This window comes from Puma concolor, chromosome B3 (genome assembly GCF_028749965.1).
Source record: "Puma concolor isolate L17-30 chromosome B3, mPumCon1.1.hap2, whole genome shotgun sequence".
NCBI classification, from domain to species: Eukaryota; Metazoa; Chordata; class Mammalia; order Carnivora; family Felidae; genus Puma; species Puma concolor.
In genome coordinates, this window is record NC_141672.1 from 59,134,825 (window position 1) to 59,151,823 (window position 16,999).

Below are 16,999 nucleotides of genomic sequence, written 5' to 3' on the forward strand. Positions count from 1 at the left end.
CACAATCACTCGGAATAATCCTTTAAAATTTAAGCCCTTGTGTTTCTTCTCAGCTCAAAATCCTACAAAAACATTTTGTTACACTGAGAATATTATACAAATGTTCTTATCATACATTGTTCCCATGTGCTTTCAGTTTTCAGTCTTGTAAAGCTATGCATTTTCTGTGTCCAGAAATGATGACCAGCATGTTCTTGACTCTTGACCTTTGAGCCTGCTAGTTATTCTCTCTGGAAGGCTCTTTTAGATACTTAATAGAGCTTGCTGCATCACTACCCTCAGGTGTTGCATCATGGGATGGTCTTTCAGGAACATCCTATCTCAAACGGCAAACTATTCCTATTACTCGTTTTCACTTAAACTAGTTTTATTTTCTGTGCAACATTTATGACAAATCAATGTAATATTTTATATGTGCTAAATTTTCAGAGAAACAACCTCAAAATCCAGAAGTCAGGGAAGAGTTCTGGGTTGAGAGATACATTTTAATTAAGTGATTAGTTAATTTCTAATTTTTCAGCATTAAAATTTCATTTTAAAACTAAACCATTCTATTGAAAGTATATATAACAAAAGTCTTATTAATAACCCTAGCTCTTCTCTCCTCTGTATTTTTAATTTAGAGGCTATGAGACAAAAATCTCTGAAATAAGTGTCTGAATACTAATGAAACATCATTCATTGACAGTGCAACATGGGGCAAAATTTCTAAACTTCTCCAGATGTCAGTTTATTGACATTTAAAATGGGGACAAAAAAGCAACTGTTCTGCATTGTTTTTTGTTTTCTGTTTTAATGGGACTGTTGTGAAGAACGGGTAATGTTTTGAGCACAGTGCAAAAGTTATTATTAGCACCTACTGACTCCAAATCTATTTTAGTCACTACATTTGGATTTTGCCTTTACAGTTCCAGGGTACCTTTCTAGGGGTTAAATAATTAATGACAGGTGTTTGTGAGGATACTTGGGGTAAAAGAGTGACGCTCTTTGTTTCTCGGTTTAGTTTACTTTTCAAAAATATTTTTTAATTCTGTCTTCTTTTGGGGGGATAATAAAACTCAATGTCAAAGAAAGCAAATGAAAATCTGTTTAAAATAATATAAATGTCATTTTCACACATCAGCATTCATTAAATCAATTAATATCTGAACCACTACAACTGCACCACATGAAAATGTTTAAGAACAGATTAACAGATGTGTTGAATATCAGCAAACAAACTGGTAATATAATGAATTTAAACTCCTGCTTTCCAACATCAGTCCCCACTGGAAGTAGAGGAGACTTTTTTTTTTCTTTTTAGGTTAAAATACAATCATAGCAGGCCATAATCCTCACTTAGCATCTAACTCATTCATGTAGCTTGTGGTTTAAACCTGAAACACATTTCCATTGACATAGCAACAATAGAACTATCAATGGATGAAAACCATTTTGAATGTTCAAAAACTCTTCTGAGATTTGGGGCTCTCACTTTCCATAAAAAGGAAATGAGTTGGTTGGCAATGAGCATCATTTTAAAAAACAATTATGCATTTCAAAGACTTCCTTGGAGATTGGACAATGAAATGTTATTGAAAGTAAAGAGAATTATTTTTTGAATTTTCAAAAATGTTTATTCTCTTAATAGAAAATAGAAAATATACTGTGTGTTGGCATCTAATAGCTCAGATTGATGGAAATTACATTAGTTTTGTAAAGAACTTCAATTTAAAATTCACTTTTTTCATTATCTTATCACTTTAACCAGACATATGCAATTTTTCAAACATTTCAATTCAAATAGTAAGGTGTTTTTTTTTTTTTTTTTTTTTTCCAAAGAAGTCATCTATCACCAAAAACAAAACAAAAAACCCAAGAGCTTTGGAAGGTGACCCAAGGTAACTTAATAAGTGTGCCAACTGCATTCTTTCTGATAAACTTCAATCAAGTGCATAGACTGCAAAGTTTTCAGTGTTTATCAGTTTACTTTTAAAGGAACCCACCTCCAAAGCTTTTCATGTAAATAAAAGTGGGTCCAATTACTTCTTGTAGCTGTTCATCAGTAATAACAAGGTTCAGGTATTTTTAGGAATTCAGCTTTTATTCCACCGAAGTAGCTAAAATTCTACTTTTACTTCCGATCCTAGCTGAGTTTAATGTATACTTGAGTTTAACGAGTATTTGGCATTGCATATGTGGTCAATTTACCTTAGTTCACTTATTTTTGAGTTTAGCTATAAAATGTGATGGTGGATGTTTTGACTATTCAGAATGAAAGGCAAAAATAATATGCTAAGAAAAAACTACGAATTGCAGGGTAATTAAATCATTTTTGACCTTGCTTAAATCTAGTTTGGCATCTTTCATTTAAAAAATTAGGGAAAAATGGGGTGCCTGGGTGGCTCAGTCGGTTGAGCGTCTCACTTCGGCTCAGGTCATGATCTCACGCTTTGTGAGCTGTGCTGACAGCTCAGAGCCTGGAACATGCTTCAGATTCTGTGTCTCCCTTTCTCTCTGCCCCTCCCTCACTCACACTCTGTCTCTCCTTCAAAAATAAATAAACATTAAAATTTTTTTTTTAAAAAATGGGAAAAATGGGTAAGATGCTTAAACTATGAATGCAAAATTATTTTATATTTGGCACTTTTTCAATTATCATAGAAATAATTTGGTTATTTATGTCCATTATTAACTTTACATTAGTAACTCATAATATTTAGAGGAAAACAAGAGCTGTTTTTGACCTAACGTAAATTCTAGGTACAAAATAATACTACATTTTGTTTTCTCAGTGTAAAAAAATATATATTGTATTGTTTATAACCATTTATAATAGTAATTGTAACCTTGTCAAATTGATGATTGTAATACAGAACACTAAGATTTCCTAAAAAGTATCAAGTATGTCTAGTGAAATTTCAACTTATAAACTAATATATACTTACTTGTGTAGGATTGAACTGATTTGTACCTAAACTGAAAAAGCTTTATTTTCACCACTGGGGAGGGCTGGATGTCTGGTTTTGATTGCTCCTGGCCAGGATAAAGACAATGGTGTGCTTTTTGAAATCTTCAATTCTGTTGGCAATCCCCAGATTCACTTTTTGCTTATTAATGGCTTATATTTGCATAACAATTTACATAGCTTGGCTTGACTGTGTGACTAGAAAGACATAAAACCCCTGCGGGGTAATTCTGCTTTGAGTTCTCAAGACACATTCCTAGCACAGATCTTGGTGGTTCAATTCAGAAACAAAGTGAGGTCTCTGTGTAACTAAGGTCCCTAGGGAATTTGCCCATGGATGGAACACATTTTACAAATTCAACGACACAATTCACCAAACGTATACAAGGAGTCAGTGGAGAAGCTTGGATTTATAGGGATGATTATTTAACTACAAAGAAATCTACACAACAGTGTCCATAAAGTACTAAACTTAAATGGCACTTTGATACTCACACTGCAGGGAATGGCCAGCAAACCCTGCGTAGACCTAGGAAAGATTACTCCACAGTAATCACAAGCCAACCACAAATCTCTGTTGGCTTGTGTACAGAGGGCATATAACATTTCAGGCAGGCAGAAACAAAGGGTGCTTGACTTAAAGGTGAACAATCACAAGAGACTAATCAAATCAGAGATATACAGCAAGGGTCTCTGTGTCTTACTGTTTTGCTAAACTTCGTGTACAATGTATAGATAACAGAATTCCCCCAAGGACTTCAGAAACACCTGGGAGGGCCTGCCTGGGCATTCAGCAGTCAGGGCTGTTACGCAGGTCTTCTGCATTTTAAGAGACCCACACCCCTCACAAGGTCAGCTGCAGCCCACCAGCAAATTCCGTGTTCATTTTACCTAGCCAAGCACTGGATAATCTCTTCATCCTCAGTAATAACCCCAACAGAACACCTGGAGTAAGAAACATTAAGGAACACCTGAGCTTAGATGCCTCTTTGTTACTTAAGTGATGTGTGGTTGTTGCTTGTGATAGTCAAAACAGGTAAACTTGTTTCATTATCAGGAAGCACACAGTATGCTCCTGAAAGTTCTTCCTCATTGACAGGTTAAACAGTGAATATAAAAGGATTGTCACCCTGAAAGAACAGAGCTTTTCTAGAACTTGTGTAACTACCCTAGGACAGGTTAATTTGCAGATTGGTGCACATCACCGACCTAGGACTCAAGGAAAACTTTGCTAGAATAGACTGCATGCAATCTGCTCTCGGTTAAGTATTTATGTCCTTGGATAAATCAAAACATGCATGAAATGTGTAAGAGAGGCCTCTTCTCACCCATTTGTATCACACATGAAAAGCTGCAGTAACATTTGAAGTGTTATGCTGTATATCATATTGTAAAACCTTGAATTGAGAGTAACTTGCTCTGCGAGTGTTCCACAAGACATTTCTAATAAATCTTAACTTGATAAAGAGCCAATGTCTTGTATTATGAGTGGTACCTGATGCCGAATGTCACATGATCACAACTGAGCCAATGGTTCTTGAAATTCACTTTGATATACAAGTGCTTTGTATTGCAAGCATGCTTCTGGAACAAATTATGCTCACAAACCAAGGTTTTACTATACCTTAAACTTGGCCTGTGATATAATAAAAGAACTGTGCAAGGAAATGGGCAGCATGAGGAAAGAGGATGGGTGGAATGATTTTTCTCCATATGTTTTATTTTGTCCCTTTAAGTTTACCTGGGTGCAACATTTTTCCTAGAGAGCATGCTTCAGAAATGAAGTTTGGATAGAATTAGGTCACATGAACACAAGCAAGAATTTACTCAAAGGTAACTGATGTTTGGCTATAAACTTCCAAAGAGATATTGAGGACTGTCATGAGACTCATTCTTTACCCATCTTGACATCCACTGGAGATGTTACATGTTCCAGAAACTCTTTCTTGCCCCCCTCACCAAACTCAGTAATTCTCTATCCCCCACTTCCACACCTCTATTCACTGTTGGAATATAACTTAAAAACTAAAAGATTATATTCTCTTTAGTTATTAGGAGGCAACAAAGTGTGGCTGAAAAATTATTACCATCAAGTCTCATGTATTATAATTGTAATATAAACAGTCTTATGATGCAACTGAAGAAAAAGAATAGTGGAAATAATTTCTTCAATAAAAGCAAGATTATTATAAAATATACCAAGTAATTTTTAGTAAGTGTATCCAAAGCTACATTATTGAGAAAAATTCTAGGAGAAAAACATAGTTCAATATGACAGTTCTTATTAGCAAAAAAGAAATATTATTAAACAGGGAATAAAATTAGAAGACTTTATTTAATATATCCACATTGAGCAAAATGGGAAAATGCCATGTGTACCATGTAACGAATTTCGTAAGCAGATTATTAAATCTAGTTTAAAACATGCTTTTGCTTCATCATGTCTGCCAGAAGCAATATTTCCATGCTGAATATTTTGTGTTGAAACATTCTTTTAGCCTTAGGGAACTCATTTATTGTGATTTACACTGTACTTTTTTTTTTTAATCAAGCGCATTATACAGTTTCTTGTACTTTTATAAATAGCAAACAAGCAAGTGGAGTATTTAAATGAAAACATATGTTTAGTATAAATTATTACTCATTTTCAAAATTTGTCTGATACATTAATATACCAAATTAAAGTCTGAAATAATTTCTTATATTTGGCATTGTAGTCTATATTTCCAGTTGTTTCCTTAGGAATTTGTTTTGAAGGTTGGACGAAAATTGACTAGCTTTATTCACTGTATGCTGATTTCTATCCAGGTAGAGGAAACAGTTGCCATCCTAACCACTGAGTGGGATACAGGAAGGGTCACCTCTGGGATAGTACTCCCGACTGAGCCTGTGGGACATTTAGGGTATTAGTCTATCTTTGTTCCACTCATAGGGGTAGAGAATTAAAAGCCTGTTTTCCTCATTCCTTTTTTTGTTTTTAATTACATGGGTGTTTCTTAGTTCAATGCTTTGATTATGAAAATTATTTAAACATCCTTTTAGGTATATGATGATGGTAAATCTCTCTTCTCTACCACTTCTAACCAAGTCAATACCATCAGGGTATGGAGTTGCAGGAATGAATGGGTTTCCAGAATCCAGGATCTGTAAGAAGTTCATGTTTCATTCAGCTTTGTTATTTTGCATATTTGAGTTTCTGTTTAATGTCTATAACCAAAAGTTAGTAGTCTGTCATGTTCCTAGGATCACTTTACCTTTTCTTTGTCTTGACTTCCTTCGGCAGGTTTTTTGTTCATTTATATTTGGCTTATTTGTTTGTTTGTTTAGTGTTTTTTCATTTAGCCATGGAATCCATGTTCCTTCTCTCTTCCCTATAAGTTATTTTGCTTCAGTTCTATTTTACCCTTTTTGAAAGTCTCTTTCTGAAATGAGCCATGTTATTACCTAAGGCATATATCTTTATTTTTAATTGGATGACATGCACACATATTGCCCCAATCTATTTGTAATTTCAAACGCCACAAGAAAAAGGTTAGGGAAACTAAGTAATTGTCTCCTAATGCCAATGTTTGCTTTCTACAATTGTATTTGTCTACTTGCTTTGAATTGGGTTCATGTATAGCTTCTTCTGATACAGTTTCTGCTTCAAGGATCTTTGACTTCATCTGTGAAGGAAATAAAGGAAATAATGGCAGTTTTCCTCAAAGACATATTTTGGTCTGTCAGTAAATAGATTATCAGAAGATCACTCCTGCCTCTAGCTATCACACAGAGCTGCACAGCTTGTTACAATAGATAAATTTGTGTTCTCACAGATCATTAGGCACATTTTGAAAAGCAGCTTTGGAACCTGCCATTTCACATACTGTAAACAAAGTACTAGATAGCGAATTAAAATGTAAGCAATCATTTGACAAGCACTGTTCATTGTTTTTCAAAACTTTTTTTTTTAATGTGCCCATGTACAAAGCAGCAGCAGGATTCAATATTCTCAATAGGATATTCTTTTTACTATTTATTCTCTGAAGTGATTTTTTTTGTAGCAAATTACTTCAGAATTTGATTTTATTAACAGTTTTCTTGGCTAAATAAAGATCAGTTAATAGCAGGAACTGATATACTCATTACTTTAAGTTTCCCACATATCTTACTCAAAAGAATTTAGATTTGCCCAGTGGTCATATTTCAATCAATATCTTACATATTTTATATCCCTGTATTATTTCCTTCACATTCAGAGAATCAGTGTTTTCTGTGCATGCCTGCCCTTGTCCATGGATAATTACTTGTGCCCTACTGTTTTAATATTGTTTTTCCATGGTAACATTAAATAAATGTTCATTATTCTTACTGTTTCTAAATCAATGACATATTTTGAATGCTAAAGAAAGTCACATTTCAATAGATCAAAGCACATATTTTCAGGGAATATAAAATTATTTGTAATTATATAGCTACTTTTAATAATAGACTGGTTTAAAGAGAAATGAAAATTGAAAAGATAGTTTAAAAGTGCCACAAATTACTATTAGAATGACATATGACTTCTTATTCCTGATGAGGCATTTTTCACAGTATTGTAATTTCCTGTTTATTCTTGTATGTCAGCTATTACTTTCTGAACTCCTTAAGTTAAAAAAAAACACTTTATTTTTATACTAAACACTTGTTAGCAATAGCACAGTGCCCAGACTATGTTAGAAGCATAAATATTAAAAAAAAAAAATGAAATGAAAGACAATTAACTCTACCATCAATACCAGTATAACAAAAGTAAATTTTTAAATGGTTTTTGGTGATACACAATGTTAGATATTAAATGGCTTAACTCCTTATAGATGATAGGAATTAGAAGATGTTTTCAGTCATAAGCCATCTGTTTACTGCAAAGAGTTCATCTAAGATGGCTAAGGAAATAATCATGTAAGGTTTTATGTAATATTTACATTGATATATTACCAACTCAGTACTCTGGGACTAGACATTTATATTTCTTACCCATTAATGTGGACAAAGGTGGTAATCTGAGGATTCCAGATATATTTGCCTGTGACTCTAAGTATTTGAACTGACATCTATCTCTGGAGAAATATTTTATTTTTGGAAGTATATGGTCACCATTATTCTTTTCCTATATCATAATATGCTTTATGCTGCTTTTAGGATTATTTTCCCAAAACAAAAAATCTGCTCCCAGATAAATACATGAAGATTCCCATACACTTCAACTCAAGCTAAGTTTTATCCTTTATAATAATATGTAAGTCTCTGGAACATGTGATTTAACTTTCTCTCTCCTGTTCCTATAGCTTGAACTTGGTGAGCCTCTTATCACTTCCCAACTAAATCATACAGTTTAGTGCCTCAAAGCTACTGCTCTTACCATTGCCTAGAGGCTCTACCCAATACTTTGGCATTTTTTTTCTCATCCTTGAAGACCCAGATCAAAATATACCTTCCTCAGCAAATCCTCAACTAACTGCATGATGTAAATGATGAGACTCCCTCATTTTGCTTCTATAGTATTTTCCTTCCTTTCCCCTATACTCTAGGACCTACAATGATGTTATGACAGTGCTTGCACTGAATTCTGACACTCACAGGATGAGGACTTTATGTTTATAAGCTCCAAGGTACTTAGATAGACTAACAAGACATTTAAATAAAGACATTAAATAAATAAATGAAAAAATAATAGATATCAATAAAGGTCGTAAATATTTTAAATTTTATTTTCTATTAGAATTTATAAACTAATAAAATAACTGATTATAAAAATCCATTTACTCTGCTAATACTATTTAAATGAGGACTAGAAAACAGTCTTTCAGGGGCGCCTGGGTGGCGCAGTTGGTTAAGCGTCCGACTTCAGCCAGGTCACGATCTCGCGGTCCGTGAGTTCGAGCCCCGCGTCGGGCTCTGGGCTGATGGCTCAGAGCCTGGAGCCTGCTTCCGATTCTGTGTCTCCCTCTCTCTCTGCCCCTCCCCCGTTCATGCTCTGTCTCTCTCTGTCCCAAAAATAAATTAAAATGTTGAAAAAAAAAAAAAAAAAAAAAGAAAACAGTCTTTCATTAAAAACAATAAATGACTGGGGCGCCTGGGTGGCGCAGTCGGTTAAACCTCCGACTTCAGCTCAGGTCACGGTCTCGCGGTCCGTGAGTTCGAGCCCCGCGTCAGGCTCTGGGCTGATGGCTCAGAGCCTGGAGCCTGTTTCCGATTCTGTGTCTTCCTCTCTCTCTGCCCCTCCCCCGTTCATGCTCTGTCTCTCTCTGTCTCAAAAATAAATAAACATTAAAAAAAAAAAATTAAAAAAAAAAAAATAAATGACTGTATGATCTACATTTGTCCTAGTTATAATCTACATGAGTAAGAACACAGAAAGATGTATACATTAATTAAAATGTTAAAGCTATTTGGGTGCCTAGGTGGCTGGGTCGGTTAAGCGTCTGACTCGATTTTGGCTCCGGTCATGATCTCGTGGTTCATGGGATTGAGCCCCACATCGGGGATTCTCTCTCCTCTCTCTCTCTCTGCCCCTTCCCTGCTCATGGTTTCTCTCTCTCAAAAATAAATAAAAAAACTTACAAAAATATTACAGTTATTTATTCATTTTTGAAAGAAAAATTGTTTCCTTTGTATATCTCTCTTACGGAATCTATCAAATCTATGCCTATTGTCCTCCAGCTCAACCTTCAACATCATATAAATTAGTTGGAATTTGCACAATTTTTAAAATTTATATTATCAAAGGCCATATTCTGTGCAACGGAAGCTTGGTAAGTGTAATAACCTCAGCCAAAATCTGTAGCTTACAGACAACCTTCAAGAGTTATAAAATTTAGTTATTATATTTTGTTATATGTTTTTCACTAGTGTCTCCATTCTATCATTCCAGTCTTTCTCTATTATTTATCAACAAATACATTCAAAGTAGTTTTTCTTTAGTCCTTATTAATGTAAGCAATCCAAAACTGACCACAGAACCACAAGCAATTTTTGTCAGGTGTAAAAAACACACACACCAAACACACACACACACACACACACGGTCACACACCTACAAAATAGGAATATCATCTCTTTTGCTTTAAGTACTATACTATTATTAAGGTACATTTATTTCATTCTGGCAAAGCAAACCCCACCATGGCAATAAGTACATGAATGTATTATCTATGTGTTTGTTTTTGTCATATTCAGCATTGTAAGCCATATCATATGGGTCCTACATCATTTTTCTTTTTTTACAGATCCATTTATTTATCTATTTTCAAGGACTTCTACTTTAGTAAAGACAGAAGAAAATAAAAATTTCTAGAAAAATGATTTTAACTGAAGAAATGTCTATGTGTAGCATAAAAAGGGGTTCTCTGGCTAATATCCCAGGGAAAACAGAAGGAAGTTGAGAAAGGTGAGAGGGGTATTTGAGGTTGCTCTGTTTCAGGGGATGTCTGAGGATTTGGAAGAGATATCTATGAATCAAAGTAGCATTTCTGATCTCTGCAATGGAAAGGGGGAGTGGCATGAATATACATATTTGGTTCAGAGCTATAGTAGGGAGTCACAGGAGCACTAGGAAGGCCAGAGCATCAAAACCCAGGATCACAGTACCTGCTTTAGAGTGAGGTTTGCTGAGGAAAAAAAAAAAGAATCCCACTTAGCCTCTATCCCCTACCTCTCCCTCCACCACTGCCCAGACTGTCACAGCATTCTAAGGAGAGCTGAGTAACATATAGCAATGCAATACTACTCAATTTCAACAAAAATTATGAGACATACAAAAAGATAAGAAAAATAATGTAAAGGACAAAGCAATAATCAGAATCACAGATGTAGGAACTATCAGACAGAATTAAAATTTATCAGTAAGGGGTGCCTGGGTGGCCAGTTGGTTGAGTGTCCAACTTCAGCTCAGGTCATGATCTCAGGGTTCATGAGTTCAAGCCCCACATCGGACTCTGTTCTTACAGCTGAGAGCCTGGAGCCTGCTTCAGATTCTGTGTTTTCCTCTCTCTCAGCTCCTCCCCCACTCACACTCTGTCTCTTTCAAAAATAAGTAATAAAATAAACATAACAAAATTTTTTAAAAAAATTATTGTCAGCAATATGCTAAAGGTTCTAATGTAAAAAAAAGGTATAAAAATGTAGAATATTAAGTTTTTACATAATATCATATCTTCATTAGAGTCACTATTTTTCCAATCAATATTATATGGTAATATAAGTCATAGCTGATGAACACACACCTTAGAGGAAAAAAGAATAATAAACTTAGATTTATATGAATTTATGACAGCCCCAAATAATTTTGGATTTTCATAAGAAGAAAACATCAAAGCCATATACTAATCATAAAGCACATATTTAAAACATTTAAAATAGTATTTTGTAAATATTTCATATGTAACATTGCTTCTTTCCTTGAAATACTTTTATGCATTGTTTTGATGTACTTTTTAAATTTTATTTTGAAATATTTTAGATTTACAGATGACTTGTATATATAATACTGAGAATTCCCGTATAGCCTTCCATCAGCTTCCCCTACTCTTAACCAGGGCGCCTGGGTGGCTCAGTTGGTTAAGCGTCCAACTTTGGCTTGGGTCATGATCTCACAGTTCATGAGTTTGAGCCCTGTGCCGAGCTCTGTGCTCACAGCTTGGAGCCTGGAACCTTCTTTGGATTCTGTGTCCCCCTCTCTCTCTGCCCCTCCCTCTCTCATGCTCTGTTTCTCTCTCTCTCAAAAATAAATAAATATTTTTTAAAAATGTTACATAACTATGGCATATTTATCAAAACAAAAATGCTAACTTTGATACAGCACTAACCAAACTACAGACTTTGATTTTCCAATGGGCATTCTTTTTCTGTTCTAGGACACAATTCATGTTAACATGTTGCGTATAATCATATCTCTTAGATCTTTTCTAATCTTTGACAGTTCTAGCTTCCTCATTCACCATGACTGACATTTTTTAAAAAGATAGTATCTTTTGTAGACCATCCCTCCGTTTTGGCTTGTCTAGTGTTTTCTTATAATTAGTAAATGTATTTTTAAAGATAAGCTTGAAAATATATTTTTCTTTCTCACTAATTTATCCATTGATTTTTTCCTTTTACATATATGTTCTATATTCAGAGCCACTGCTTTTGTGAAGCCCACTGAACGGTAGTGGGTGTATTTATTCACATGGTCCCCAGAGTACAAAAATAGTTTAGTGTGGAAGTGTGATTTACTGTCATTACTAATCAACCTGAGGAAAATTCTCACTTGCTGATGTATATGTTTTAATAAACTGCTTATTTCTATCAATAACATTTTAAGTAGTAAATTTTTGTTGCAATACCTCAGAATATGACTATATCATATAGCTGCCTCTTGTCTAAACATCAACACCCAAATCAAAAGAGATAGGAATGCAACTCAAAAACCCCAATTCTTTCTCCCTAATTTCCTTTACCTTTCCAGGGCTTCACTGCAGAAATTTCTAGTCCTACCCAGTTTTCCATTTTCTATCTCCTTTCTCTAGCTAGTTGCAATCACCTCCTTTACAAATATTTTTTTCATGGTCTCCCTTGCTGGAATTGGAATCAAAGCTGTGATAAGAATATATAAAAAGTAATTTTCATATAAAATAGTGCATAAAAAACCTCAGACTTTGGGAGGATTAAAAGAATTCATAAGTTCCCCCAGAAACCTGTCAGACAAGAATTCCATGGTAAAATGCATTAAGGAAAAATAATTATGCAACCTTCCATCTTTGGGACAATACACATTAAAATATTAAATATATTATAAAATAAGCTTTATTGAAATCTCCCGATCTTTCTTCTTTTATCTATGGGAATTTGCTTTAATAAATTTTATATGCCAGTCTTAGCATTAAAATTCTGTAAGAATATAGCACTATGAAAGCTATCTAGTACTTTCAATTCTAATATTCTATTAGATGAAATTTTGTCAGTTGTTAATTGACAACTTGATCTAGAAAGTGGTAAAAAATAATAATTTGCATTCATTATTGTATCTATGGTAAGTGAAACATTATACACATATTGAAGGACTCTGCAAAATTTTAAATATCATGTATATTGGCTTTCCTAAGCAAAGAGTTACAAATTTCTTTCCATTTCTTTTCCTCAGGCTTGGAGACTCAAATAAATAATTAATAAATTATATTCTTCCTGAATTCCATAATACATGCGAAATAGGATACTACAACAGAAATTACCTGACTTTGTCTTTAGTAAAATAGCAGTCACCTCTACTCATTACCTATTTGAACATTTTCTTTTCAATACTTCAGATATTATTGATACCTTCTCTACATACAAATCTTCTGAAATTTTTTGTAGTCAGTCATTTATACATGCTCTCCTCATTGTAAAACTTAAATACTTAATCCTTATATAATCAATGGTACAACAACTGAATTTGTAAAGTGCTTTTTAAAATAATATGGCATTATAATTTTGACAATTTAAAACTATTTTTAGATTCAGAGTCATGATCAAATTAGAAAGTTCCAAAAATAGACATTCTTGATCAGTGTATTTAACAAACCAACAAACAAAAAGTTATCTTACAAGAAGTTAATATTCTTGTATGCTTGGGCAAAATTGTGAAGTAGAGCGATATTTTTTTTTTAATTAAAAAAAATTTTTTTTACATTTATTCATTTTTGAGAGACAGAGACAGAGTGTGAGCGGGGGAAGGTGCAGAGAGAGAGGGAGACACAGAATCAGAAGCAGGCTCCACGCTCTGAGCTGTCAGCACAGAGCACTATGCGGGGCACAAACTCACAGACTATGAGATCATGACCTGAGCCCAAGTCAGACGCTTAACTGACTGAGCCACCCGGGCGCCCCTAGAGCGATTTATTTTTAACTTGATATTTCTTCTCTTTCTGTATTCTTCTTAATTACCACTCTGTTCTGGGTCTGGTGTCCATATGTTTCTACTTCAGAAACTGTATCTGTCCAATTTCAATAATGATCATCTAAAATTGCTCCTTCTTAGCCACATGTTAAACCCTAGAAACCATGACCCACCCTGGATGCTTTTCCCAGCTGCTTGAATTATTACTCAGATTATATTCAATGTATTCAACAATTCTTTGTGTTACCCACACAAACTTTGTAAAAATCAGATTTAACCCAAAAAAGAAATCACAGATCCTCCGAGTGGGGAAGATATTTGGACTCAAACATATTTCCAGATGCTTCTTAAATTAAATACTATGCTGAAATGTCTGCAATCAGATATGATATTAAGACAATAGGTCTTACAGTCTATATTTGTAGCAGAAGTGCTTTAAAAATATTTATTACTTACATAATCTTATGTTCAATTTGTACACTAAATAAACTACTAAAAAGGAAATTTTCCCTGCACTAATCTAGCACCTAGTTTTCCTCCACACTGACTTGAATTCTATTGCCTTTTCCTATTTATATTATATGCTTGTTTTAATTTTATTTACCTCATTCCATGCAGCAGTTTCTATATTATAAATCTTAAAAAATACATCTATTAACAAGACAAATTCTGATATTTCAATGCTTTACTTTATAATTTCTTCTGTTCATACTATGGATTCAGTTGCTAATATGTTAGAATTGTTACAGTGCAATTACCTAATTAAGGATGAAATTTAATCTACTTAACTTTTTTTTCTCAATGAGAGATACAAATATCTTTTTGATATTTTAGAAGCTACTTATTTACCTGGAAAGAACACTAAACCAATGAAAATAAACCTACTCTAGTACTCTGGAAATGAAATTCTTAATATAGTGAATTAAAATAAACCTTTTACAAATAAAAGCACACAAAAGTCAAGTAGAAAGATAGAAACTGAAAAGTAGCTTAAAACTCCGTGAAAGATTTCATGTCCAAAGGAAGAAAAAAATTGAAGTTGTTTAGATTTCAATTAAAAGATGTCTTTTAGAAAAGAAAAGTTATTGTATATGTGTTCTTTTAAAAACTGCAAACCAGATGGACCTAGAAGGTATTATGCTAAGTGAAATAAATCAGAGAAAGACAAATACCATATGATTTCACTTATATGAGGAATCCGGAAAAATAAAACAAACGACTAAACAAATGAACAGCAGAATCAGATTTATAAACACAGGCAGCAACCCGATGGTTGCCAGAGGATAGGGATGTGGGGGGATGGGCAAAATGGGCAAAGGGGAGTGGGAGATACAGACTTCCAGTTATGGAATAAGTAAGTCATAGAATAAAAAGGTACGGCATTGGGAATTTAGTCAATAGTAGTGTAATAGCGATGTGTGGTGAAAGATGGTAGCTCCACTTGCGGTGAGCATTGCCTTATGCATGGTTGATGAATCACTATATTGTATACCTGAAACTAATGTGGCATCATGTATCAGCCATATTAAACAAAATATCGCAAATCAAAAAAGAAGATTTACTTGTGTGTGTATTTTTACTTTTTTTTTTTTTAGAGAGAGAGAGAACACGTGAGTGGGGGAGAGGGGTGGAGGGAGAGAGAAAATTTTAAGCAGGCTACAAGCTCAGTGTGGAGACTGACACTGGGCTGTATCCCACAACCCGGGGATCATGACCTGAGTTGAAATCAAGAGTCAGACGCTCAACCAACTGAGCCACCCAGGCGGCCCTACTTAGTTTTTATTAAAGTACACTATGTATAGAGATAATACTTATATTTTCAAATGCATAAACGAGTAGTTTGGTAAAATAACTTTATTTATGAGCAGTTAGTACTTTTGCAAAGGATATTGCTGATTCTGAAATGGGAAATTCTTCAAACAGTTAAAGATAAAGCTCTATGAAACCAGTATAACATTTCTCAAATGTTAAATTTACTATTCGATCGTTATTCCTGTATGTATTTCCAAATGCAAAGAATATTGAAGCAAGTAATACTTTTCTATTTTTCAATTTCTAATTTATCATATTAGTCAAGTAAAATTAATACTGCAATTAAAATATCTTAAACTCAGTCACCCCATTTTTTTGTTTTTAAATATTGACTCAGACATTTTTGGGTAGAGAAAAAATGGCCCTTAAATGAAAGACTTAAGTAAACATGGTAGAAATATAAACAAATAATGTTTACATGAGTGAAGCATACATATTTGTCCATCATCTGAATTATATAGATTAGATTATTCTAATAGTTTTAAATTATATACACAATGATAACATTTTAATAATAATATAAAAGGAATGTTCTAACCCTAAATACCACCTTTCTTTATAGCCACAAATATGATTATCAAAAGAATCATATTATCTTTTTGTTTTTTAAATGTTTATTCTTGAGAGAGACAGAGCACGAGCAGAGGAGGGGCAGAGAAAGAGAGGGAGACAGAATCTGAAGCAGACTCCAGGCTGTCAGCTGTAAGCAACAGAGCCCGATTCGGGGCTTGCCCTCACAAACTGTTAGGTCATTACCTGAGTCGAAGTCAGACACTTAACCGACTGAGACACCCATGTGCCCCTGTTATTTATCTTTTAATTTATTGCACATTTTTTATAACCGTAAGAAGTACTCTGATTCTAAGTGCAACTACTTTGCAGAAGGCAATAGGTAGAAAGAAGTTTCTTACATTCTTTACTTTTTTGTCCCTCTATGATCTTGCCTTTCTTTTGCATTAGAGTAAATAAATAAATATTTTCTTCAAAAAAGTTGTTTTTACTTGTTTTTTTTTTTTTTAAGGGAGTGAGAGAGAGAGAGAGCACACACAAGCAGGGAAGAAACAGAATGAGAAAAAGAATACCAAGCAGGCAATATGTCCAACACTGAGCCTGACCCGGGGCTCAATCTATCAATGGTGAGATCATGATCTGAGCTGAAATCAAGAGTCAGACATTTAACTGACTGAGCCACCCAGGAGCCCCATTACTCGCTATTTTCAATTTTCTACTCCCACTTTCTCTTGAACTAACTTCAGTCAAGTTTGACATCCAATAAAACTATTTTTTCTTCATTCTTCCTAAGATATTTATTTACCTTCATTCACAGACCTTAGAATTATTTATAATCATACCTATTTCCA

General features: G+C 34.0%; 1 long non-coding RNA gene across 2 annotated transcripts in view; it reads left to right on the forward strand.

The window, feature by feature from the left end:
- LOC112856045 (uncharacterized) overlaps window positions 1-16,999 on the forward strand; it is an 89,705-nt gene that overhangs the window by 42,080 nt on the left and 30,626 nt on the right. For both annotated transcript variants that reach the window (XR_015251860.1, XR_003223072.2), the window contains exon 3: window positions 5,990-6,093. This is a non-coding gene — a long non-coding RNA (uncharacterized LOC112856045). The remainder of the gene's footprint in view (window positions 1-5,989; window positions 6,094-16,999) is intronic.